This window comes from Alligator mississippiensis, chromosome 11, assembly GCF_030867095.1.
Source record: "Alligator mississippiensis isolate rAllMis1 chromosome 11, rAllMis1, whole genome shotgun sequence".
Taxonomy (NCBI): Eukaryota; Metazoa; Chordata; order Crocodylia; family Alligatoridae; genus Alligator; species Alligator mississippiensis.
The window spans coordinates 20,609,104-20,634,023 of NC_081834.1; the positions used below are offsets into that span (position 1 = coordinate 20,609,104).

The following is a 24,920-nucleotide window of genomic DNA, read 5'->3' on the forward strand; positions in this document are numbered from 1 at the left end:
CACTCCTGATGCTGTAAACATGGTAAACTACCAGGCAAAAGAGAGATGAGTATTTTAACCTGTAGGAAACAGATGTGCTGCAAGATCGTAATGGAAGGAGACTTTTCTTGCCATAGTTGAATGATTCCAGGGTGCTTCCCCCTGGCCATTTTTCTTTCAAAGTACATTGGCTTTAAACCCCCCCCCCCCCCTCCCCGATGGAAACAGATCATGACAGGAGATGTAACGAGTGCTTCTGCAAATGTGTGCTTGGGTGGGTGCAGGGGGAGCTAAGCAGAGCATTAGCATCCCCCTTCCACAGTGAAGGGCACATGCTGACCGATCCATCTCCCTGTGGCCCTGAATGCGTGGGTGCCCTATTGTGTGGGAAAAGCAGGTGAGGGAGAGAAGAGCCACATGCAGCTATTATACCTAGAATACCTGAGGGTTGGGGAAGCCACAGGACCTCTTCTACCTGCCTCCAGCCCTGGTTGTGGGTTTCAGATCTCTCCCCTTCTATCACCTTTCCCCTGCTGGCCTGAGGGCTTGAGCTGTGAGGAGCAGCTGCAGAGAGGGCTGGGCAGGCCTGGAGATGGTGGGCAACCACCCTTTTCCAGCACTTGTTCTTGGACTTCAGGGAGCGGGTTGAGAGTAGGAGCACCTGGAGCAGGGGGTGGGGATGAGGCCACTATTGCAGCCCTGTCCAACCCTCTGTGCAGCTGCTGCCATCGCTGTATTCCTCAGGCAAGTGGGGAAAAGTGGAAGGAGAAGGAACTGAGATCAGGCATCTTGTGCAGCTGCTTCTCACAGGCCCCAGCTGGATCGGGGCGTGAGTGATCCTGAGGCTTCCCCCACCCCTGAGTCAGCTGGAGACAGCTGTAGTAGTGGGTTTTCTGTTCCTTGCCAGTGCCCTGGGTGTCTCTTGCAGTCTGGGAGGAGGGACCTCCCCACCACTGGTGCTATCCATAGCCAAGGTGGGCACCTCAAGTTTCTGTTTCTCCATGCATCTGCCCCTCCTACCTAGAGGCAACCCCTGCTGGAGAGTGTGGGAGAGGAGGGGGTACTGGCACTGGGCATGAAGGGTTGCTGAGCTGTAGGGAGAGAAGTCTACCTGCTTCAGGGACTCCAAAAAATGTCTGGCAACTGCTGCCATTTTCCACTTTGCCCATGGCAGGTTGGAGGGGTAGGGGGCACTGGTGGCATCTCCTGCACCCCCTTTTCACCTTCATAGATTCATAGATATTGGGGTCCGAAGGGACCTCAGTAGGTCATCAAGTCTGACCCCCTGCCCTGGGCAGGAAAGAACGCTGGGGTCAGATAACCCCAGCCAGGTGAATGTCTAACTTCCTTTTAAAGACCTCCAAGGTAGGGGAGAGCACCACCTCCCTTGGAAGCCCATTCCAGGTTCTAGCAACCCTTACTGTGAAGTTCTTCCTAATGTCCAATCTAAATCTGCTCTCTGTCAATTTGTGGCCATTGTTCTTAGTTACTCCAGGGGGTGCCCTAGTAAATAAAGAATCTCCTATTCCCTGCTGCCCTCCCCTGATGAATTTATAGGCAGCCACAAGATCACCTCTCAGCCTTCTTTGCACAGGCTGAAGAGATCTAGGTCCTTCAGTCTCTCCTCACAGTGCCTTGCCAGCAGGCCTCTGACCATACGAGTGGCCTCCTCTGGACCCTCTCGAGATTCTCCGCATCCCTCTTGAAGTGCGGCGCCCTAAACTGGGCGCAGTACTCCAACTGCAGCCTGACCAGTGCTGCATAGAGCGGAAGCATCACCTCCCTGGACCTGTTCATCATGCATCTGCTAATGCATGATGAAGTGTGGTTAGCCTTGTTGATCAATTCATTACATTGACAACTCAACTATGACTCCAAGATCCCTTTCTGCTGCTGTGCTGCTGAGGAGGTCATCCCCCAGCCTGGAAGTGTGTTGGTGGTTCTTTTTGCCCAGGTGCAGCATGTTGCATTTGTCTTTGTTAAATTGCATCCTATTTCATTCTGCCCATTTTTCCAACCTGTCCAGATCTGCCTGGATCCATTCCCTACCCTCTGGTGTGCTAACTTTGCCCCATAATTTGGTATCATCTGTGAACTTGGACAGATTGCTCTCCATGCCCTTGTTCAAGTCACATAGATGAAGACATTGAATAGCACCAGTCCAAGGACCGAGCTTTTTGGGACTCCACTGCCCACATCTTTCCAGGTCAATATCAACCTGTCTACCACCACTCTCTGGGTGTGACCCCTAAGCCAATTTGCCACCCACCTAACCGTGTAATCATCTACATCAGTGCTTCTCAAAGTGGTGGTCCGTAGACCAGTGCCGGTCCACAAGCCACCTGTCGCCAGTCCGCAGCAAGTTGCCAGGAAAGAAAGAAATATATTTTCAGAAGCATAACATTGATATGTCATAGCGTCACAGTTCATACGTTCCAACACTCCAGGTGATGTCACGTCGTGCGAGGTGAGGAAAGAGAAAGAAATAGCCGGTCACGCATTTGTGTAGCGCTGTTACATGCAGTTGCTGCCACCGGCAGAACCGGGCACCGGTCCCTGGCCCACTGGAAAAAAAATTTCCGGTCCGCCACATCAGATAGTTTCATAGATTTCATAGACATTAGGGCTGGAAGGGACCTCGGAAGATCATTGAGTCCAGCCCCCTGCCCAAAGGGCAGGAAGTCAGCCGGGTTCATAGGATCCCAGCAAGATGAGCATCCAGTTTGCTCTTGAAGGTGTTCAATGTGGGTGCTTGAACCACCTCCGGGGGCAGGCTGTTCCAGACCTTGGGGGCTCGGACAGTAAAGAAATTCTTCCTTACGTCCAGCCTGAAACAGTCTTGTAGTAGTTTATGACCATTCGACCTAGTCGTCATCCCTTGGGGCGCTCTGGTGAACAAACGTTCCCCCAGATACTGGTGGTCACCCCTGATAAACTTATAGGTGGCCATCAGATCACCCCTGAGCCTGTGCTTTTCCAGGCTAAAGAGCCCCAGGGCTCTCAGCCTGTCATCGTAGGGTCTGCTTTCCTGACCTCTGATCATGCGTGTGGCTCTTCTCTGGACCCTCTCAAGCTTCTCCACATCCTTTTTGAATTGTGGAGCCCAAAACTGGACGCAGTACTCCAGCTGCAGCCTCACCAAGGCTGAGTACAAGGGGAGAATGACGTCCCGGGATTTGCTTGAGAAGCATCTATGGATGAAAGCCAGCGTTTTGGTCGCTTTACTAGCTGCAGCATTGCACTACAGGCTCATGTTCATCTTGTGGTCAATGATGACCCCCAAGTCTCTTTCTTGCATAGTGTTAGCCAACATAGCACTGCCGAGCCTATAAGGATGCTGCAGGTTTTTCTTCCCAAGGTGGAGAACCTTGCATTTATCAGCGTTGAACACCATCAGATTCTCGTCTGCCCACTTGCTGAGCCTGTCCAGGTCAGCCTGGATCACCTGCCTGTCTTCTGGTGTGGATGCTTTTCCCCAAAGTTTGGTGTCATCGGCGAACTTGGCCAGTCTGCTTCTGACTCCAGTGTCCACATCATTAATGAAGATGTTGAACAGTATGGGTCCAAGGACAGAGCCTTGGGGGACCCCACCGGTCACAGGACACCATGATGAGTGACTTCCATCAATTACTACCCTCTGGGTCCGACCATGGGGCCAATTTTCCAGCCAGTGGATCGTGGAGGACCCAAGGCGACAATTGGCCAGTTTCTTCAAGAGGTGATCATGGGAAACCAGATCGAAGGCTTTTTTGAAGTCAAGATATATGACATCAATCTCTTCTCCCTTGTCCAGGTGATAGGTCACCTGGTCATAGAAGGAAATGAGATTGGTCAAGCAAGACCTACCCGCAACAAACCCGTGCTGGCTATTCCTTAAGATGTTGGCGTCGGCCAGTCCATTAAGGATGGCCTCTTTAATAAACTTTTCTAAGATCTTTCCGGGGATAGACGTCAGGCTAATGGGCCTATAGTTAGCCAGATCCACTTTCCTCCCTTTCTTGAAGATAGGCACCACATTGGCCTTCTTCCAGTCTTTGGGCACTACACCAGAGTGCCAAGAGTTTTCAAAGATCCGCGCTAGAGGCTGGGATATGATGCTCGCCAGCTCCTTGAGTACCCTGGGGTGAAGATTGTCAAGGCCGGCTGACTTGAAGGTATCCAACTTCTCAAGATGTTCCTTCATGAAGTCAGCATTAATGGAGGGTAGGGGATCACCCTCACCCAGACTTCCCTGTCCCGTAGTGGGCATGGGCGTCCCATGGGACTGATGAAAGGCCGACGCAAAGTACCTATTTAATAGGTTGGCTTTTTCCTGGACGTCAGTTGTCAGTTGCCTCATCTGGTTCAGCAGGGGTCCAACGTTGCCCCTGCTTTTCCTCCGGCTCCCCACATATCTGAAAAAGGACTTTTTATTGTCCTTGATGCTCAAAGCTAGTTGGAGTTCAGTTGCAGCCTTGGCTTTCCTGGTATGCTCCCTACAGGACTGGACCAGTGCAGAATAATCCTCCTTGGAGGTGACTCCCATCCTCCATCCTTTGTAGGCCTTTCTTTTTAGCCGCAGGAGGTCTGCTAGGTCCCTGGAGAGCCAGGGGGGCTGCTGTGCCCTCTTGCTGCCTTTCCTCCGAGATGGAATAGACTTAGTTTGTGCATTGAGGATCGCTCCCTTGAGGAGCAACCACTCTTCTTGAACTCCCCTCTCCCTGTGGTCATGGTCCCTTAGGGCCTCACTGACAAGCCTCCTGAGCTTGTCAAAGTCGGCTTTCCTGAAGTCAAGGACTTCCGTGTTGCTGACTGACTTGCCAGCTTTTTGGCGCATGGTGAAGGTGATCAGCTTGTGGTCGTTGTCACCCAGCTTCCCTTCGATCACTAGGTTGCCGACTAGGTCATCCTCAGTAGCCAGTACCAGGTCGAGCAGCGCTTTGCCTCTCGTTGGCCCATAGACTTCTTAAGTCAGGTAGAGGTCATCCACGCATGAAAGGAAGCTTTGCGACCGCTCAGATTTTGCTGAGCGATCCTCCCACGAGATGTCTGGGTAATTGAAGTCACCCATGACAACCATGGTCCTGGAGCAAGCTGCCTCAGCCAGTTCCTGGGCAAACTCCTGGTCTAGCTCAGGACTTTGGGTGGGAGGTCTGTAGTAGACTCCCACCATTGTGTCCCCTGTGCCGTGTTCCCCACGGATTTTAGCCCAGAGGGTCTCCAGCCGTCCACCCTGGTCGCCAATATTGGCTTGTAGGGAAATGTAGCTTTCCTTAACATAGAGAGCTACACCCCCGCCCCTTTTATCTACACAATCCCTCATGTACAGGGTATAGCCATCTATACCCGTGGTCCAGTCATGGGAGGAGTCCCACCAGGTCTCCGTGATCCCTATGACATCATAATTATTTACATTGAGCAGGAGGATGAGTTCCTCCTGCTTATTCCCCAAGCTCCTGGCATTTGTGTACAGGCAGGCAAGTGTCCCCTGGGGGGCTCCTTCCTTGCCCACAGATTTTACCAGGGCTGGGGCAGGGGTGGGCTCCCTTAAGTGCCTTGAACTGCTGGCTTTGCAAGGATTGCTCAGCGGGCCAGCAGTGGCGGTAGTCCCCCCGTCCCCCAGCGGGCTGAGTTTAAAGCCCGGTGGAGCAGGTCAGCCAGTCTGGCTGAGAAGAGCCTCCTCCCTAGGGGAGAGAGGTGGAGACCATCTCTTCCCAGCAGCTCGCTGCCTCTCTCGCCAAAGAGCGGGCTGTGGTCAAGAAAGCCAAAGCCTTCCCGACGTCACCAGCGCCGCAGTCTTTGGTTGACCACGTGGATCCTCCTCTCTCTCCTCAGCCCATAGCCTGAGACTGGGAGGATCGACGAGAACACCACCTGTGCCCCCAGACACTTTAGCCCCGCTCCCAAATCCCTGTAGCGCCTCATGACCCGGATGGGAGCGCTCCGAGCCGTGTCATTGGTGCCCACATGAATAAGGAGCATGGGATAGTTGTCTGTGGGTTTGAGGAGCTTTGGGATCCTCTCTGCAATGTCCCGGATGCGGGCCCCTGCGAAGCAGCAGACTTCCCGGGCTAAGGGGTAGGGGTGGCAGATTGCCCCCTCAGTCCCCCTCAGGAGGGAGTCTCCCACAACACACACCTTACGTTTCATCTTGGGGAGAGCAGGTGTGGGAGCTGCAGTTGGGCCCATGTTGCCTGTGGGAGCTGGCAACTCAGCAGGCTCTGCTGGAGTGGCAAGAGTTGCGTACCTGTTGCTCAGCTCTGGCGGGGCAGGGGCCTTGGTGCGGTGGGCCTTAGGGCCCTTGACCACCTTGGTCCATGCCTCTGGCTGGACAGAGCGGGAGGTCCCGGAGTCCTCCTTTGGCCTGGAGGGAGACTGTGGTCTACCCTCCGCCTCCTGGGGGAGAAGGGCCTGGAAGTAGGAGTCTATCTCCTGCTCGCAGTCCCTGATGGCACGCAGTCTCTGGACTGTGGCCTGGAGCTCCTCCAGCTGGCGTGCCAGAGACCCCAGAAGGGAGCAGACCCCACAAGGGGAGGTAACCATGTGACCAGTTTGAGAAGCACTGATCTACAGCCTGTTTATTTATGAGAACAGAATGAGATACTGTATTGAAGGCTTTCTTAAAGTCTAGGTAGATGACATCATCCCCACACATGCATGTGTACATGTGCGCATGGGAAGTTAGTGTGTGACATTTGTGTTCTGAATATTTTGCCAGGTATTTAGTTAATTAGCACATTCGGAAGTCCTTGAGGGCAACTCCTTCTTACCATTTCTTAGGTCAAACCCAAATAAATATTTGAGTGGGTTTATGGTAAGGGGAGAGCTTGGTGAAGGAAATTCCCTGGGCAGGGGGAATGGAACCTCTAGTTTATAGAATGGCATCTTAGATGTTGTTTTGTTTGTGACCAATTTCTGCCCAGCAAGGTTAAAAATGGCAGGATCTCCGTAGCAATGTAGCCACAGATCTTTTCCTTACTTGTGCCCCTGATACACTGAGCTCCACTATGCACAGAAGGTGCAGAAAGTACATGCAAAGTCCAGGAGGAGGGGTAGGATTTGCTGTTAATTTGCATAGCCTGAGAAAGGAAAGGGAAATTTGGGGGATTTGATTATGTTACTTGAACAATAAGGAAGAGCTAGTTTCAGAAGCTATTTCAGGATCTCTTAGGAAAGATGTGCTGCAGTTCTGGATTTGATAGAGCTGGAAGAGTTTCTCTTCATCCATAGCAAAACAACTGTTTTATAGCTTTTGGCTCTTGACCAATTCGGCTTTGGTTGAAGTTATTTCACAGTTGAGAAAAGCGATCAAATTTTGTGGATAATAAGATTAAGAAGCAACTCTCCTAGTTGCAAACAGACCTCTCTCAGATTCAGCAGGGAAGCTGCAGTAGGTCGGGGCCCCAAAGGAAAACTAATTAAAATGAATCTTTTTTTTTAGGAGGCAGCTTTGGTGGTGGTGGGGGGAGGGGAGGAGGATTCTTATATTTACTGGGTTGAGCTCTGCCCTAGCCTTACTGTTAGCTTGGGAAGTGAAGAGGATATGCTACTAGGACCTTGGGGGGTTGGATTGATATTTCAAGAAACATTTCAAGCTGGTGATGTCCTTCAGCCCCTCCTGTAAACTTCAGAATTTAAGTTTCTTTTTGGACTGGAGTCTGCACCCTGTAAACCCCCAGTTTATAAAAATGTGGACACAGGTGATGGGTTCTTGGTGACTCCTCCCACAAATACTTTAATAAAAGCAATTTGATGTGAAAGTGCTTTAATTAAAACACTCTTCAAAGTGCTCACCTCCCAAAGGTGAAAGATGCAAAAAAATTAAACAAACCATCCCTTCCCACACCCTTTCCTTCCTACTCCTCCCCCCCCCCCCCAAGACCTAGGGGTCATAAAGCTAGTATTGATTAGAACAAATCTGAACATTGAATATGGGAATTCAAGGCATGGGCAGAGTCAGAGCAGGGCTGCTCAACTTCAAAGCATTTGGGGGCTGCATGCTGCAATGGTCATGGGACCTGGGCCATACCACCGGGAGTTGCATGTTGTGTGGGCTCCTGGGATCCCCACTGTACCCAGCTCCTCTGCTGTTCCAGTCCCCCTCTTGTGCCCTCGCTGCCACCATGCAAGCCTCTCCCCCCCCAGCAGAGCAGCATGAGCCCCCCACTTTGCTGCATGTTCTCCCTCCCCCTGCATCTGTGGACAGGTGAGTGCAGTCCTTCTGCCCCTCACTGCTGTGCAAGAGAGCCTCTCTCTCCGCTGCTGGGCAACCAGAGCAAGCTCCCTACCCAAACCCCCACAGTGATGTTGCTGTGTGAGCAGCCCAAGCCTTCCTGCCACTTACCAGGCAGTGAATTTACCAGGCCTCCTCCAGACGTGCTGCCCTGCCCCAAAGGCCCCTGCAGCAGTAATATGGGGAGTGATGGCTGGCCAGGAACCTGTGGGCTGCACATTAATTCCTAATGGGCCAGATGCAGCTTGCGTGCTGCCAGTTGCCCAGCCCTTGTCTAACATGATCGGTTGAGAAATAAGGACCATGGAGAACTGTGTAAAGGGGAACCTGTTTCTTTAAGGGCCAGGAGACCTGAGGCTTACACATCCCGCTCATTTAGCTCAACCTGATGCACCTGAGGGCTATTGAACTAGAAAACCCAGTAGTAGGGAGTTGGTTGGGAAGGAGGATAGATTCTTTCCTTGGAGAGCATACAGGTTATGAATGTCAGGCATTGGGAAGGAGGAGGTTTTATACCCTGGGGAGCAAAGCCCTGCAAAGAATACCCCTGCTGTGAAGAAGGATAAAGTAGGAAGTATCAGGGAATGGAGGAACGTTCGCTTCAGCTGTTGTATATTGGATCCCTGAGCTGGAACCCAGTAGAGTAGGCAGACTGGGTTCCCCTCCCAACACAAACCAATAGGGGTGTGATCTCACCAAATGCACAGGTCATCACCTTAGACTCTGGCAAAGTCTGGAGGAGAGCAAGCTGGACAGTCTGCAATGCCTGGATTTCTCTGGGAGGAGAGCTCCAAAATGGTGAGTTGATTACTAGATGTAAATGCTAGCAAGGCAGAGGATATATGAACCCTTAAACTTCCTGAAATACCTGTGTAACAAAGGGGAGCTGTGATACATTCCTTCTGCTAAGACAGAAGTGGCCAAAGCACTGTACTTTTGAAGTGTTACTGCCACAGATCCTGAGCTGAGACTTAGAGGGTCTCAGCACAGCTTGTGGCTGGAGGTTCCTAAGTAGCTGTGATTCTTAGCCGTTCTCTGCTACTTTGGTCTCTGTTGCACAGGGTAAAGGATCTTAACATTTTCAAGGGCTGTTATGACAACCATAGATCACCAGGGATCCATATCCTTTCCTTCCATTGCACTCCTTCTGTTGTCTGGATAAAAGATGATTCTGTGCCACCTGGGGATTCCCCCAACCTTGGAATGATTTCTCATGGGCTGGTTAAGATACCTTTGGGGCAGCTTTGTCTTTACTAAGTGACAACAGCCTGCACTGATACAGCTTGATGCCTATAATTGTTATGCCAGTGTTCCTGGCTTAGGAGCAGAAGCTGTCTTATTGATGGTCCTACGTCATAGATTCCATATATAAGAGGAGTTCAGCAGTGAGCTATGAAGAGTAATACATGGCTGCCTTTGCTGCAGGAGTGAAACTACCCAAATTAAATGTGGAAATTAAGTCCTTGAAGCAGAACACACTGTAAAAATGTCTCCAGCTCTCACTTTGCAAAGCTGCAAACATGATAGCTCTCACAAAGACTGTTGTGATCTTGCCCTATTTCTCCGTAGAGCTTTAATAACTGTGTACTGTACTGCACTCTTACTGTTACTTTCACATTTATACCACAGTACATTTCCTAGCCAAGTTGGGGGAATGATTCACAGCCAACAACTGGCGCAGTGAATTTCACCCATTTTTTCCCTTTTGCAGATTACCTGTAAATGGCCTTCGTTTTTACAGGTCTGTTCACTATTCAAAATTATTCAATGAATAATTTATGCAAACTTATGGATAGCCTTTGAATTGCTTGCAGATGCTCCATGGTGACCAGTGCTCTGTAAGCAACACATTATGACCGGTAAACGCTCAGTGTAGTATTGGTCTCACAGGACACCTGAGGCCTGTGTGTGCCAACTGGATAATTCCTTAAGCCCTTGAAATCCTTCAGGGTGGCCATATGAATACTTCTGGAATTAGTAGTTCTGTGTCTACCCACTGTAGTACTAGTGTACTTGCAATGTTCCTTTTTTTTACGAACATCCTTGCAAATGAAAATGCAAACACAATAAAGACACAACAAATAGAAACAATTATCAATGCAAATAAAGTAAATTCGCAGCTTGAATTCAAAGGAATGTTCATGAGTACTCTTTGGTAGTTTTTGCAAAATTCTGTTTTGAAGCATACTATGGTGTATTGTAAGGACTAAACTGCACTTCTGAAAAATAAGTGGACAAAGTAAATGATGTGCTGTGATATCCTTGACTGGTCTTTTATTGTTTGTTTGCTTATTCACTAATTTGCAAGGTCTGCTAATTTGCAGTAGGCCTCCCAGTCATTAGTATGAATTAATAAGGTTCTACTATATCACATAGACAGGCAAGTCAATAAGAAAAAGAAACATCTCACATCTGCAGAGTAAAGTAGCATGGATGTTCTTCCATTGTTTAGCACTGCACTCCTCTCAAAACTTAAATATTGATTTCTTTTTAAAGCCCATCAGTTCAAAAACACTTCTTAAAAAATAATAATTTGGAATTCATTGTTTTGGATATAAAAGAACTCATTCCTGTAAAGGAAATGGCTCTCTTTATAATCTTTAGTGAAGGTGATCTTTGGTTATTGTTTGTTTGAATACCGCTTTTGTGGGTCCTTTATCATTTTTATTGTGGATAAAAAATGTCAGCTGTGTAGCATCTGCACAATGTTTGCTGAAAATTAAGTTGGTTTAAAGCATTATATTTCAGATCTGTCATAAAGATTTCATGACAATGTTCCTTTATTTTAACTGATAGTCTCTCTTATTCAAGACAACAGTGACATTTGCTTTGTCTGCTTTGATAACCTTAAATACTGTGCTTTAGAAAAAACCCTGGAAGATATAGATTCTGCAGTTTCCTGACTTGAGATCCTAAAGCATTCAATTTTTAAAAAGCAAAAAAAGCAGTCAGTATTATTTCCTTATCAAATTTTATCTGACAAGTTTAAATGTTCGTGGCCAATGTTTCTTCAGGTGGCAGAACATAAAAGCCATTACTACTCAACAGTTTTTCAGCCATTTCGAAAGGGGAAAATGGATGAACCTGTGTTTAAAGGTGTAGCACTGGGGGTCAGCAGATTTGAATGTTATCCTTAGGTCTTCCACAGATTTATTTTGAGACCTTTGAAAAGTCACTTGTACTTCCCTGTGCTATAGTTCTAATTCTTGGATGGAAGATAATGTGTACGTGCAAAATTCTAGGCCAGTGTTTTGAGCAAGATGTCATTTAATATATCAGTTACCGTCTTCCAGTTAATATTCTATGGTTTCTTACTGCACATAGATATGTTTGATTCATCTATCCATCCCTAACTTTTTGATAGGGATGAGTAATGATTCTGGAAGAAAATTCTGCACTCCTTTTATTCCAAAGGAAAACAGAGAGAGGCTGGAAAACTGTAACCCACAAACAGAGCTTTTCTTTGACTGGTCAAGTTACTGTTTTACATAGTATAAAAATACTGATGGCAATACATACAGTTTAAATCTTAAAACTGTTCAAAAATCTTTCATTGCAGATTGTGCTGCTGAGATTAGTGACAGCAAAGGTTATCATCTTTTTGGAGATCATCCATTTTTCTATCTGTCAGTTGTTTTTCTTTCCTCATTGATGCCTTGTTTTTTTGCCCCTCATTTTCTGTCTCCTGTTATTTTGTAATATATTGATGCATATTTTCATACTGAAAATTGCTAATGTAACATAAAAAGCAGCTCAGGTAGGATTCCATTTTCCATTTAGGGATAGCTTTATTATATTTTACTTTCTGGATGATTAAGAAAAATCTCAAATGATTTCCTCTCGGGACTTATTAAGACCAGCAGGGCAGACTCTTTCCCCTATTTTAACCCAGGGCAAAATAGCTGTTGGTCTACACTAGCTTTACTAGTGGGATTTTTGTTTGTGCTGGTAAAACCTTTGTACAGATGCAGTTACACCAATCTGAAGTTTGGGTATTGCTTAGTTTGGTGCCTAAATTGGAGTACTCTACATCAGTATAAACACTTTTATACTGGTACAAACCTGAACATGCTGGAGGATTTTACTGCTTTGGAGTTGCAACAGGTATGACATTTTTGTTTCAGTGAGGCATAACTGATGTTCTTAGACATGAGTTTTTTCTTTATTCTTAGATGCAGCAGAGACATTTCATCAATTCAGGACTTCTCCCCCTTTTTATGTTGTTTATCTTGGGTACTTCTGTAGGACCTCTATCATTGTAATAGTCAAGTACTGGACCATTTTTAATGAGGCTATTCTAACAACACTTCTATAAAATCAGGAAGTGTTATTACCATTTTATAGATGGAGAATCAGGGACATTGAGGGACAGACATTCAAAAAGCCTGAGCCTGAATTGATTCAATCTTTGCACGTTAGTCTAACCTGAAAAGCTTGAACTGATCTGGAGGTGGATAGACATTCCTTTTTCATTCCAGAAATGCAGGCACGTGCCTGCAGTGGCTCAGGCTAGAAGCTGGGGTGGGGGGGGAGTGCTGGAGCAACTCTCCCTTCCCTTCCACAGGACTGAGCTGATGGGAACATAAGTGGACATTCTCCTATCTGCCATACACAGCATTAGCTAGCATACCACATGCTGGCTACGGCCCGTGCTATAGGAGAGAGGAGGAAGAGATCTTTGCTTAGGCAGTGAGTGGTGAGAGTGGGGGAGAGTGGGCACGGGGAAACCAGGCAGACCTTCCTGTGCCTGCAAGCCATCTGCTCCCTGGCTGGAGCTCCAGCAGAGAGAGGGACCAGCTCTGCTGTGGAGCAGAGAGCCCTGCCCAGCCCAGAGACGATGCTGGGGTGTCTGGTTTAGCTTAAACCAGGAAGGGGTCTGGGACAGACATTGCATAAACCAGTTTGAGCCAAATCAGTTAAACCTGACTGAATTTAGTATCAGACATCTCAAACCAGTTTCAGCCATTTTCAAACTGGTTTATATGCACTGAACAGCTGTTTGTTACAGGTTTAAACCATTTTCTGATCACTTAAACTGGTTTGTGTAATGTCTGTCCCTAGCTGAAGTGATGTATCTGAGTTCATACAGAGTATGTCTGCACTGTATCCCTGGGGCTTTTGAGGAGGGAAACACTAGAAAATGCTCTGCCTACCTGCTTCTGCTTATGTGCCAAAACCAGGAATACATTGGTGAAGCTATACTGGGGGTACGCCCTGAGAATACTCTTTACATCTCTATCTTGGATGTGTTTGAGACCTGCTCCATGAGATTCCCTTGGAGCAGCTTCACTGCTGCCTTCTTTGGTTTGGTGCGGGTTGGGGAGTGTGCTAGATATCACAAGAGTGTGGGTGGTGCAGTGTAGACGTACCCTCAGAATCTGTGGAGCAGGGAGCTGAATCCAGACATCCCAAATCAAACGTGTGTCTTCTAACCATTGGACCATCCTTCCTGCCTTGGAAGGACTTGCCATACAGCTCTTTAGAAATATGTAGGGACCTACCAAAATCACGGTGAGACAATGGGATTTCTGCGGGCCACTTGCAGCACGTGGAGCCGATTTCATGGTCTTTTCATGGTGACCCACCCCCTCATCACTGATTGGCTGAGGGCCCTCAGTAGCCCTGCCCCTCACTGCTGATTTGAACGTAACAACAAATTCATCAGCTTGTGTGCTTGGTGGATTAAAGCTTGCCGAGTTTCAAACCAGATTAGGAGCTCCATGAATTGGATCATGTTTTCAGCCCCAAACTTAACTTGATCTTCAATGTTGCTTTGTCTTAAGAGATCACATAGGGCGCATCTATGTGCGCTTTAATGCACATTAGCCTATTTTAATGTGCATTAAAGCATCATTGAAAAAAACATGATATTTAGTTAATACACATTAAAATAGGCTAATGTGTATTAAGCATCACTTAAGAACCATGGGGGTTTATAGATGTACTATGGGAGGCGGGAGTGGAGGGGGCACTTTAGTGGCTCTGAGACCCATGCTAATTAAAGTTCCCAGAGTGTCATCTGTATCAGTGCCCCCACACTGAAAAATGTCCGTGGGGGTGCTTTAACTAAAGCTCGTTCAACAAGCTAATACACATTTTCCTAGTACCTCACAATGGAGGGCATTTATACATGTACCTGTCTGCTTTGACGTGCCAGAAATCCAGTGTGTTGGAGCAGACTTGATTAATTGAGTCTGTGGAGCACGTGAGCTGACACAGCCGGTGCTGTCACATACGTTTGTATAAACGGCGAAATGCGTGTCAGTACCCAGAAAATGGCAGTGGTACATTTTTGAACTAAAACACCTTTCTTTGTGTGTTAGTTCAAAAGCGCGCTGCTGCCATTTTCTCTGCACTGACGTGCGTTTCACTATTTATGCAAATGCATGTGTTGCAGCAATGGTTGCTTCTAAACATGTCTGGCACTGCAGTGCATGAATGTGTACAAATGCCCTGAGGTACTAGATTTTAATACACGTTAACATGTTAGTGCATGTGTAAATGCACTCATAGTTTAAGCATAGCATGCCAGGTGTGATGTCAAACTCTTCTCTCATGAATTGCCAGTAGAACTTCATATCATTTGCATGGTAACAAACTGTTAAACCACAAATACCACCTTGTGAGCATTGGCTCCGGTGGAAGCAACACAGTTGCATGTAAATCCCTGCTTTGATTGTTGATGATGGTCTCCCTGTATCAAAGCTTACAGCTTGGACAACATTTGAACGTTTTTTTAAAGGAGGAAACCAGGCTATCCACATCAGGATAATGTGTGCACCAGATGTTCCTTACTACAGACAGGATGGCCACATCCAGACATGTAGGCACATGCATTTTGTGACACCACAAACTGCATAAGTGGAGTATTAAAACATGGCCCTGCAACGTGGGGACAAAATTTACTACTGTGATTTCTTGGTAGCGAAAAAGAGCAGCACAGAACATGTGAAAATAGCATGCACCAGAACAGATAGATAGGTCCTCCAGTGAGATGCTCTGGCTGCCAGCCAGAGCATCTCTACTGCTCCATTCGTTCCTCTGCTGCTCAAGACAATGCGTCTTGCAACCAAGCACGTGTGCAACAGTGTGTAGTGAGGGACAAAGTAGCAGCACAAATTTGTGGCGCTGCTATTTGTCCCACTGCAAGCGCATGCCCCAACACGTCTGCATGTGGCTGATGTGTTCATTGCATATTACATGAATTGCATTGGGCATCATTCCATTGAGCACACCAGAGAAAGCTTTGCGCATGTACATTGCATTATCAGACAGCAACACTGAAATCTTGTTAAATTCTAAGGGGTAGTTTATAACAGCCCTCACTACATCTTGGGCCACAGTAGAAAAATTGACAGACATGAGGTGAAATGGTTCTGTTTGAAAAACAAGCAGGTCGCAGTCTGTCCAGCTCCCAGATACAAATAAAATGTGCAGAACATAGTCATCTTGGGCATCTGTTGCTTCATCTGCTACAGTTGAGACTGATTCATATTCCACCAATGCAGATTTTGTAGACTGAACATACGAAGCAATTACTCCTGGTAGATAATCTTGGCAAAGCTTGTTCTCATGTGGGAAACTGTCAGGGTTTGGCATGCATTTGTTCAAGTAGTCCTTTAATTTAGGGTTATCAATTTTCAACAGAGGAATGTTGGTGGTCATGAATGCCTCCACTAGTGCAAATATAGACTCTTGTCAAACTGCTTTCAATTGTTCTTTTAAAGACTGAGGACATCGTCGCTTGTTTCTTGCTCTGACTTCAGCCTCTGGAGTAGCCTTTTGCTTTATATGTGATTCAGACTCTAATTGCTGATCAGTGCCGTTTTTCCTCAACACATCCAGAATTGCATTGCACAATGAACAAAACAATTTATCATGTGCAAGGTTCCTACAGGGAACTGCCTTGCATGATCCTGAGCTGAAATGTATTTAGCTTTCTTGGATTTCTTTTTACTCATCATCTTCAGACAGCAATATTGCTGCAGTATTGCATCTGGCTTCTTAAAAGATGGCACGCAGTTTAAAAAGGGCCCCGGAACGGCAGGAGCGGCACTCGGGTCCTGTTTCTGGTGCGAGACACGTGGGTGAAAGCCTGCTGTGCCCCCGTGAGCCCAGGGACCTCCCAGGAGAGACCCCCAGGACTCGCAATGAGCCCCAGCCTGCCCATAGGTAAGCAGGGGCCTGTAGTGGGAGGGATGTAGCCAGCACGGAGGCAGCTGAGTGGAGCGGAGGAAGGTCACGTCTGCCACCCCTGGCTCCTACTTTGCCCAGCCCCACAGGGAGCCGTGCGAACAGGATGCGCAAACAGGCATGCTTCTGGGCCTGGTGTATGAGTTAGCATGGGAGTTCACATAGAAGGGTGAACAGGAGGGCCCGAGCCCCTGCCAGTGAGCCCTAGGGAAGTCAGTCCCATCAGTAACCGGCCTACCAGTGGCACGATGTGGATGGGGACATGCTGCACCCCAGGTGTCCCCTCAGAGTCTGCAGCCTCCCCCTCTGGTACCTTGGAGGCCTCCACCCAGACGAAGCCCGTGGTTCTGGGTTCCATGCAGATGGAGCCTCTGGCTTTCGGCTGGAGGGGCTGTCTGGCACGTTTCCAGGCTCATGGGACCAGGAGCATGGCCACCACCCCTTGCAAAGTTTGCTTTACTTCGGAGTCTCTGGGGTGCCAGATAGAGGAGCTCCAGACCGCAGTCCAGAGACTGAGTGCCATCAGGGATGGTGAACGGGAGATCGATTCCTACTGCCAGGCCCTTCACCCCCTGAAGGTGGAGGGTAGACCAAGGTCACCTCCCAGGACAAGGGAGGACTCAGACATCTCCCATACTGTCAGCCAGGGGGTTGGTCCAAGGTGGTCAAGGGCCCTAAGGCCCACCGCACCACGGTCCCCTCCCCTCTGGGGCTTTCCAACAGGTACAAACCTCTTGTAGCTGCAGTTGAGCCTGCAGAGATGCCAGCTCCTGCAGGCAAGGGAGGATCACCCACCCCTACTCTTGCTAAGATGAAATGCAGAGTGGTCATTGTGGGAGACTCCCTCCTGAGGGGGAGTGAGGGGGCAATCTGCTGCCCTGACCCCCTATCCCAGGAGGTCTGCTACTTCCTGGGGGCCCACATCAAGAGCATAGCAGAGAGGATCCCAAAGATTATCTGGCCCTCTGGCCACTACTCTGTGCTTCTCATCCATGTGGGCACAAATGCTCAGAGCAATCCCAGCCGGGTCATGAGAGACTACAGGGCTCTGGAAGTGGGGGTTGGGGGCACAGGTGGTCTTTTTCTTGCTCATCCAAGTTGTGGGACATGGGCTGAGGAGGGAGAGATGGGTTGAGGTAGTCAACCAAAGACTGTGGTGCTGGTGTCATCATGAAGGCTTCAGCTTCCACGATCACAGTCTGCTCCTTGGTGAGAGAGGCAGTGGTCTGCTGGGGAGAGATGGCCTCCACCCCACTCTGCTGGGGAGGAGGCTCTTCTCAGCCAGACTGGCTGACCTGCTCGACTGGGCTTTAAACTAAGCCCACCGGAGGTTGGGGGGATTATTACCACTGCTAGCCCACTGGGCAACCCTTGTAAATCCAGAAGGCTAAGGCACTTAAGGGAACCCACACTTATCCTAGCCCCGGAACAATCTGTAGGGAAGGCAAGGGCCCCCAGTGGGACACTTGCCTGCCTGTATGCCAATACCAGGAGCTTCGGGAATAAACAGGAGGGAACTGGTCCTCCTGCTAAACAAGAATGTTTATGACCTCATAGGGATAATGGAGACCTGGTGGTACTCCACCTATGACTGGGCCACAGGTATAGATGGCTATACCCTGTACAGGTGTGATCATGCAGATAAAAGGTGTGGGGGTGTAGCCCTCTATGTCAGGGACAGTTACATGTCCCTTCAAATTGATATTGGCACCCATTGAAGGATGACTGGAGTCTCTCTGGGTCCAAGTACATGGGGAACGTGGCTCAGGAGACATCATGGTAGGAATCTTTTGCAAACCTAACCAGAAACAAGAGCTGGACCAGGAATTCACCAGGGAACTGGCTGAGGCTGCACGCTCTTGGTGCATGGTCGTCATGGTAGACTTCAACTACCTGGACATCTCATGGGAAGAGCACTCAGCCAAATCCGATCGATCACAAAGCTTCCTCAAGTGTGTGGATGAGCTCTACCTGACTCAAGAAGTCTATGGGCTGATGAGAGGTAAAGCGTTGTTGGACCTGGTACTGGCCAAAGGGGATGATATAGTTAGTGACCTAAGAATCCATGAAAAGCTGGGTGATAGTGACCACAAGCTGATCATCCTTACTATCCATTGCAAAGCTAGCAAGTCAGTCAGCAATACTGAAGTCCTTGACTTCAGGAAAGCTGACTTTGAAGAGCTCAGGAGACTCATTGTTAAGGCCCTAAGGGACAATGACTCAACTGGAAGAGGAGTCCAAGAGGAGTGGTTGCTCCTCAAGGGAGCGATCCTGATAGCACAAGGGATGGCCATCCCATCTTGGAGGAAGGGTAGCAAAAAGGCTCAGCAACCCCCTTGGCTCAGCAGGGAACTTGAGGACCTCCTATGCATCAAAAGAGAGACTTATAAGTGATGGAAGGCGGGAATTGCCACCAAGGAGAAGTACTGAGCACTGGTCTGTACCTGCAGGGAGCAGATCAGGAAAGCCAAAGCTGCAACCAAGCTCCATCTGGCTTCACATATCAAAGATCACAAAAAGTCCTTTTTTAGATATATAGGGAGTCAGAAAAAAAGCAAGGTTAACATTGGACTCCTGCTGAACCAAATGGGACAGCTGATAACCGACACCCAGGAAAAGGCCAGCCTGCTTAATGGATACTTCATGTCGGTCTTTCATCAGTCCAATGGGACTGCCCTGCCTAGCTGGATGCGGGATGGCCAGGGTGAGGGCGTATTTATACCCAGCATCGGTGTTGATCTCATAAAGGATCACCTTGAGAGGCTGGACACCTTCAAGTCAGCTGTCCTGACAGATTACACCGCAGGGTACTCAAGGAGCTGGCAGGTGTCATAGTCCAACCATTGGAAAAAATATTTGAAAATTCGTGGTGCTCAGGTGAAGTACCTGAAGACTGGAAGAAGGCCAATGTGGTACCCATCTTCAAGAAAGGGCGGAAAGTAGCTCCCAGGATTTACAGGCCAATCAGCTTGACCTCAATCCCTGGTAAGATTCTCGAGGAAAATTATCAAAGAGACCCTTCTGGATAAGCTGGCTGAGGGCAACATCCTGAGGGATAGCCAGCATGGTTTTGTCATGAGTAGGTCTTGCCTGACCAATCGCATCTCCTTCTATGACTAGGTGACGTATCAGCAGGACAAGGGAGAAGAGATTGATGTCATATACCTGGACTTTAAAAAAAGCCTTTGATCTGGTGTCCCATGACCTTCTCATGACAAAATTGGACAACTGTGGCCTCAGCTGCACTACAGTCTGATGGCTGGGAAATTGGCTCTGAGGTTGGACCCAGAGAGTAGTAGTTAATGGCAGCAAGTCATTATGGTGCTCTGTGACCAGTGGTGTCCCCCAAGGCTCTGTCCTTGGGCCGGTTCTCTTCAACATCTTTATCAACAGCTGTGGACATTGGTGTGCTTCTGACACCAATGTCCACATTAAGTTTGCCGATGACATGAACCTTTGGGGCATAGTGTCCACACCTGAGGACAGGCTAGTGATCCAGGCTGACTTGGATAAGCATAGTAAGTGGGCGGACACAAACCTGATGGCATTCAATACTGATAAATGCAAGGTACTCCACCTCAGGGGAAAAAAACCCCTCAGCATACTTATAGGCTCAGCAGTGCTAAGTTTGCTAGCACCACTGCTGAAAGAGACTTGGGGGTCATGATTGACCACAAAATGAGCATGAGCCACCAGTGCGATGTCGCAGCTGGTAAAGCAAACAAAACCCTGACTTGTATCTATAGATGCTTCTCAAGTAAATCTCAGGATGTCATCCTCCTGCTGTACTTGGCCTTGGTGAAGCTGCAGCTGGAGTACTTCATCCAGTTCTGGGCTTTGCAATTCAAGAAGGATGTCAAGAAGCTTGAGCGAGTCCAGAGGAGAGCCACGTGCATGATCAGAGGGCAAGAGAATAGGCCTTATGAAGAGAGGCCGAGAAACATGGGACTCTTCAGTCTGAAGAAGTGCAGGCTCAGGGGGGACCTGGTGGCTGCCTATAAGTACACAAGGGGCGTTCATCAGGATCTGGAAGAACATCTGTTAACCAGAGTGCCCCAAGGAAAAACAAGGACCAATGGTCATAAACTCTTACAAAACCATTTTAGGCTGGACATAAGAAAAAATGTCTTTACTGTCCAAGCCCCCAAGACCTGGAATAGACTCCTTCCAGATGTGGTGCTGGCACCTACTCTGGACTCATTCAAGGAATGCTTGGATGCTTATGTTGCTGGGGTCCTTTGACCCTAGCTGACTTCCTGCCCCTGGGGCAGGGGGCTGGACTTGATGATCTTCGAGGTCCCTTCCAGCCCTAACATCTATGAAACCCTTTTCCTTTCTGGATTATCACCTTCACCTAGTCTGTTGCTAGCTGAGATGCTCAGTAACTCTCTCAGACCATGTGCTTTGTGGCATAGGGATTGCCATTCTTGCTTTCTATTCTGGTAAGCTTTTCTTTCAGCCGCTCTTTGCCACCTTGGGCGCTCTGCTTCGGGCGCTGGGCCGGAACTTCTCCGAGGACGTCTACGTCCACTCCTTCCCCTACCGGGCAGTGGAGAGGGCTGTGGTCAGCCTGGCCAACTTCCTGCTGGGCCAGGCCAAGATGGCCACCCTGAAGAGCTGGCGAAACCGGCTCGCTGGGACCGGGATGGTCGACGCCCTGCAGCTCTTCCGCCTGCTGGTGCGGGCCTGCATCTCGCTCGAGTTTGAGCACGCGGTCCTGCAGCGGACGGTGCCCACCTTCGAGAAACGCTGGGCCCTCGAGGGGGCGCTCTGCCGAGTCGAGGCGGGGCGCCTGCTCCTCGCCCTGTAACACCCCCGGCTGCTCAAGCTGCGGACACACATCCAGCGGGCCGAGGCCTTGGACTTTGCCTCACGCGGGTCGAGCCCTGAGGCCCCCCATGGGTGTCCCCGCTTGCGGAAATGTAAATATGTAAATAGACCTTTGGCTCGCTATGGTTTTTAGTCTAGAGTGTACGGGCAGGCCTTGCAGGCCGTGAGCCCAGGACCATGTCCGTGAGGCCCAGGTGTTCGGGCCAACCTGTACATACTCTTTACTGGCCCCGATTTGTCACCCTCCCTGGAATAAACGCCTCTTAAAAGTCAAAAGTCTTTCTTTCTTTCTTTGGGGGGGGGGGGGGGAATACTGTGCAAAACCATGGGAAATGCCATTTTTTGTTGTGATTGCAGAAACTGCCATTTTTCAAAGTTTCCACAAAAATCACGATATAAGTAGGCCCCTAGAAATATGGGCCTGGCGGGGTGAATGTAACATCCTAAAGCTGCTCATGACTCTGGGGTTGAGAATCCTCAATCACTATAAAATACATTTAAGGCAAATGGAGACCTAGTTGAATAGACTAAACACTCTTTCAGTAAATTTTCTAGGTTCTGTTGCCACTGTATATGTGTGCATGAGAAAGATAAGTGAAACTTCAATTGCAAAGTGTGAGGTATGATGTGAAGAATGGGGCTACATTTGAAGATTCATTTGTTGTGAAGCTGGCCTCCTGATTCTGTCCCCAGGACATCTTGGAATAATCGTATTACCCAGTGACCTGAGAAAAAAGCTCATTTTCTGTTTGAGTCAGTTAGCCTGGTAACCTAACTAGAGAAGACAGAAAATAGGTGTTAGATAAACATTATTGAATTGTACAATCAAGATTTCATTCTACTCCTCTTCTACTCAGATACTGAATTTTCTGTTGCACTGCTTAGTATTAGTTCCCCTGTGTTAACCTTACTATATATTTTATCTATTTTGTTCTTTCTGCTGCATAGTTCTTCTATAAACTTGCTTTCTCTATGTCTGTTTCCCTGCTCCATTTTCTTATACCCATCCTACCATTTTACCACAGAGTAAGTGCCCACTTTGTTAAAATGTAGCCTATCCAATTTGTAAAGGTCCCATCTGTTCTACTACAGTCCCAGTATCTCACAGGCTGGTGACCTTCCTGCAGTAGTTTTATAGGCTATGCATCTGTTATTGTTTACCGGGTCCTGAACATAATGTTGCTATGATAAAGCTGAACCCTGGTTGGGAATGAGTTTCTGCAATGTAATCTGAAGCTGTGCAAGTGAAACATTTGAAACATTTTTCCTCTATCATACCGATTCAAAATATTGCAGTAAAAATGGTCAGTAGCTGGGTTGTGTACTTCTGAAATTTATACAAAATATATGCACAGATATTTGTTATCTTTAATTTAAACCTGATTTTTCCTACTCATGCTGGTATGTTTTAGCCTGGCTGGCACATATCCTGATGGGAATAAGAGCAGTATATATACTCTGGACTTGTTCACAGAAGGCATTTCTCTTGAAAGCTATTCTAGTGGCTTCTATGGAAACTTATGTATGAGTAAACCTACCTTATTTTTGTTCTATGACGTATTCATTTTTACTGTGTGCTGCTTTTTGAGGCAAATAGACCTGAAAAGCATATGAACTAATTGTTGAGATTTGCCTTTGTTTTGTTTCGTTTTGTTTTGTTTTAACCCTAGCTTTTTCTGGGCAAGTTGGAAATAAAGCCGCTAGCTATTTTTACTTACTAAGTGAGTGTATGTATGTATATTTTCTTATATGTCTTTCCCATGTACCTTGATTATTTTTACAGAGTAGGAATATGGTTAACAGAAAACCTTGAAGTTAAGATTTTGGAATTATTTTTTTCTACTTGTGACACTGACACCTTGCGTGACCTTATTATTGTCACTGTCTCCTCGAATCACCACTTATTCAATCCTAAAATGCATACATTAAGTGACCTGGTGGGCTGCCAATGGTCATACAAGGCTTAACTAAAGTTTTGTAAAGTTCTTTAAGACTTTTCAGGCCTTTTAAAGTGTAAAGTAGTAACTTGAATAATTTTTAGCATTAATACTTATGATGTTGAACTTATTGGATGTGAGAGTATTAGAAAGGTTTGAATAAGTGAAAGGGATTTTTGCTTGGTTCTGAGCTTTTGTATTTTTGTATTTGCTAGAATGCATAGGCTGAAGAAATTGTTTTTCAGGAATCTAACTGAAACTTTTTTCCTTGGCCAAGGACATTTTAACATTTCATATTAGCATGTTTTAGACAATGGATGACTTGAAGTCTGAGGTCATAAATTTTTTAAAGTAGCCATGCTGTATTGCATTTCTTTTTGATATGCGCTTAAATTTTAATTTACTATTATGTTGCTGGCTGAGGGCCGCTAGCTTTCCATCATGAGAAATGGTTGCTGAATGAGATTTGCTTCTTTCCCATCTCTGAAGAGATGTGCATTCTTAAAGCAGGTGCTTGGATCAGGAAGGGCGAGTAGATGGTTCTGTGGGAATACACTTAGCAAAGCAATGTCATAAATAGGTCCTGTGTCAGTGTTTGGTGTAATGTCTTGATACGTGTCATCATGAATTATATATTATTTTCAGATTTATCACTTCCACTGATGAGGGACACTGCTTCTTTGAGTGAGTTTTCTTCATGGCTTAAAAGATTTACTGATGCATTGGAATTCCCTGTATTGGAGGTTCAGATGAACTTTAGAAACTCAAGATAAGAACTATAAATCTGTTATAAACTGGGAAGCCATTTCTCAAGGTATATGTTTATTGACAGAGCCGTATAATTCTGTTCTGCTCCTCATTCATGTGCATCAGAAAAGATTCTTCTTTCAACAACACGAATGAAATGTGCAAATCTTAATGCAGATGGAACACCCCGTAGGTTATTTATCAACAAAGAAGTCGTATCCATTAGAATGCATTGCACAACGCAGTTCTGTCTCATAGTTAAGGACAGAAAATGGCCTCAATGCATTTTAATATCCTCCTGCAGATGTCCTAAAAAATCTGCTGCCACCACATCCTTTGCCTTGTGGACATGCTATGTCTATAGGTGTGTACAGAAGTGCTCTGTGCATGTTTTATTGTGCTGCAGTATAGAGCACTTTTTATAGCTCTACGAAGTTGCAGTGCTCTTAAACAAGACAGCAGTTGAGTGTTTGGGGTGGAGGGGGAGGCCTCTGAGTCTCCCTGCTCTTTCCAGGTTAGAAGGCAGGGGTGCTCTGTAACGTCCTGGGGCATCTCCACTGGTCAGAAATTTGACCAGAATACAAAAGTTATTTAAAGCACTGTAGGTTGCTAAAGTGCTGTAAAATACAGCACTTCAAATTTAATAACTCATTTAACAAGGGTTAATTTAAAGCACCATTTTTGAAGTGCTGTAAAGCCGTGCACTTCTGTTAAGTCACAGCAATAAAGCGCTTTAAATGTCAAAAAAGCAATGTTTGTACAGACCTATAACTTTCTAAAATTTAAGCCCTAATATGGACTCCAAGGTCCTTGTTTAGGTACCTGTAAAGCGATGTAATTTTAAACAACTCTTTTCAACCAGATCTCATTGAAGCGAGTTTAATTTTAATAGAGCTCCTCATCTGAAATCAGCTTTAGAAACAGTTTCTGTGTGGTTTCTGGTCCATTTGGAAATGAGTCCACTCAGTTGGCTAAACATAGACTAAAAGAAACACAAATGGAGCCTCCAGCTTTTAAAAAAA

The 24,920-nt window shown here is 47.2% G+C and overlaps 1 long non-coding RNA gene across 5 annotated transcripts in view; it reads left to right on the top strand.

The window, feature by feature from the left end:
- Window positions 1–24,920, top strand: part of LOC132243984 (uncharacterized) — a 207,940-nt gene that overhangs the window by 30,181 nt on the left and 152,839 nt on the right. Inside the window, exon 1 of one of the 5 annotated variants that reach the window (XR_009455584.1) lies at window positions 8,537–8,989. The exons of 1 other annotated variant lie outside the window; for it this stretch is intronic. This is a non-coding gene — a long non-coding RNA (uncharacterized LOC132243984). Of the gene's footprint in view, window positions 1–8,536; window positions 8,990–24,920 lie in introns of those variants that run through there. 3 more of the 5 variants (XR_009455582.1, XR_009455581.1, XR_009455583.1) reach the window with 3 other exon arrangements.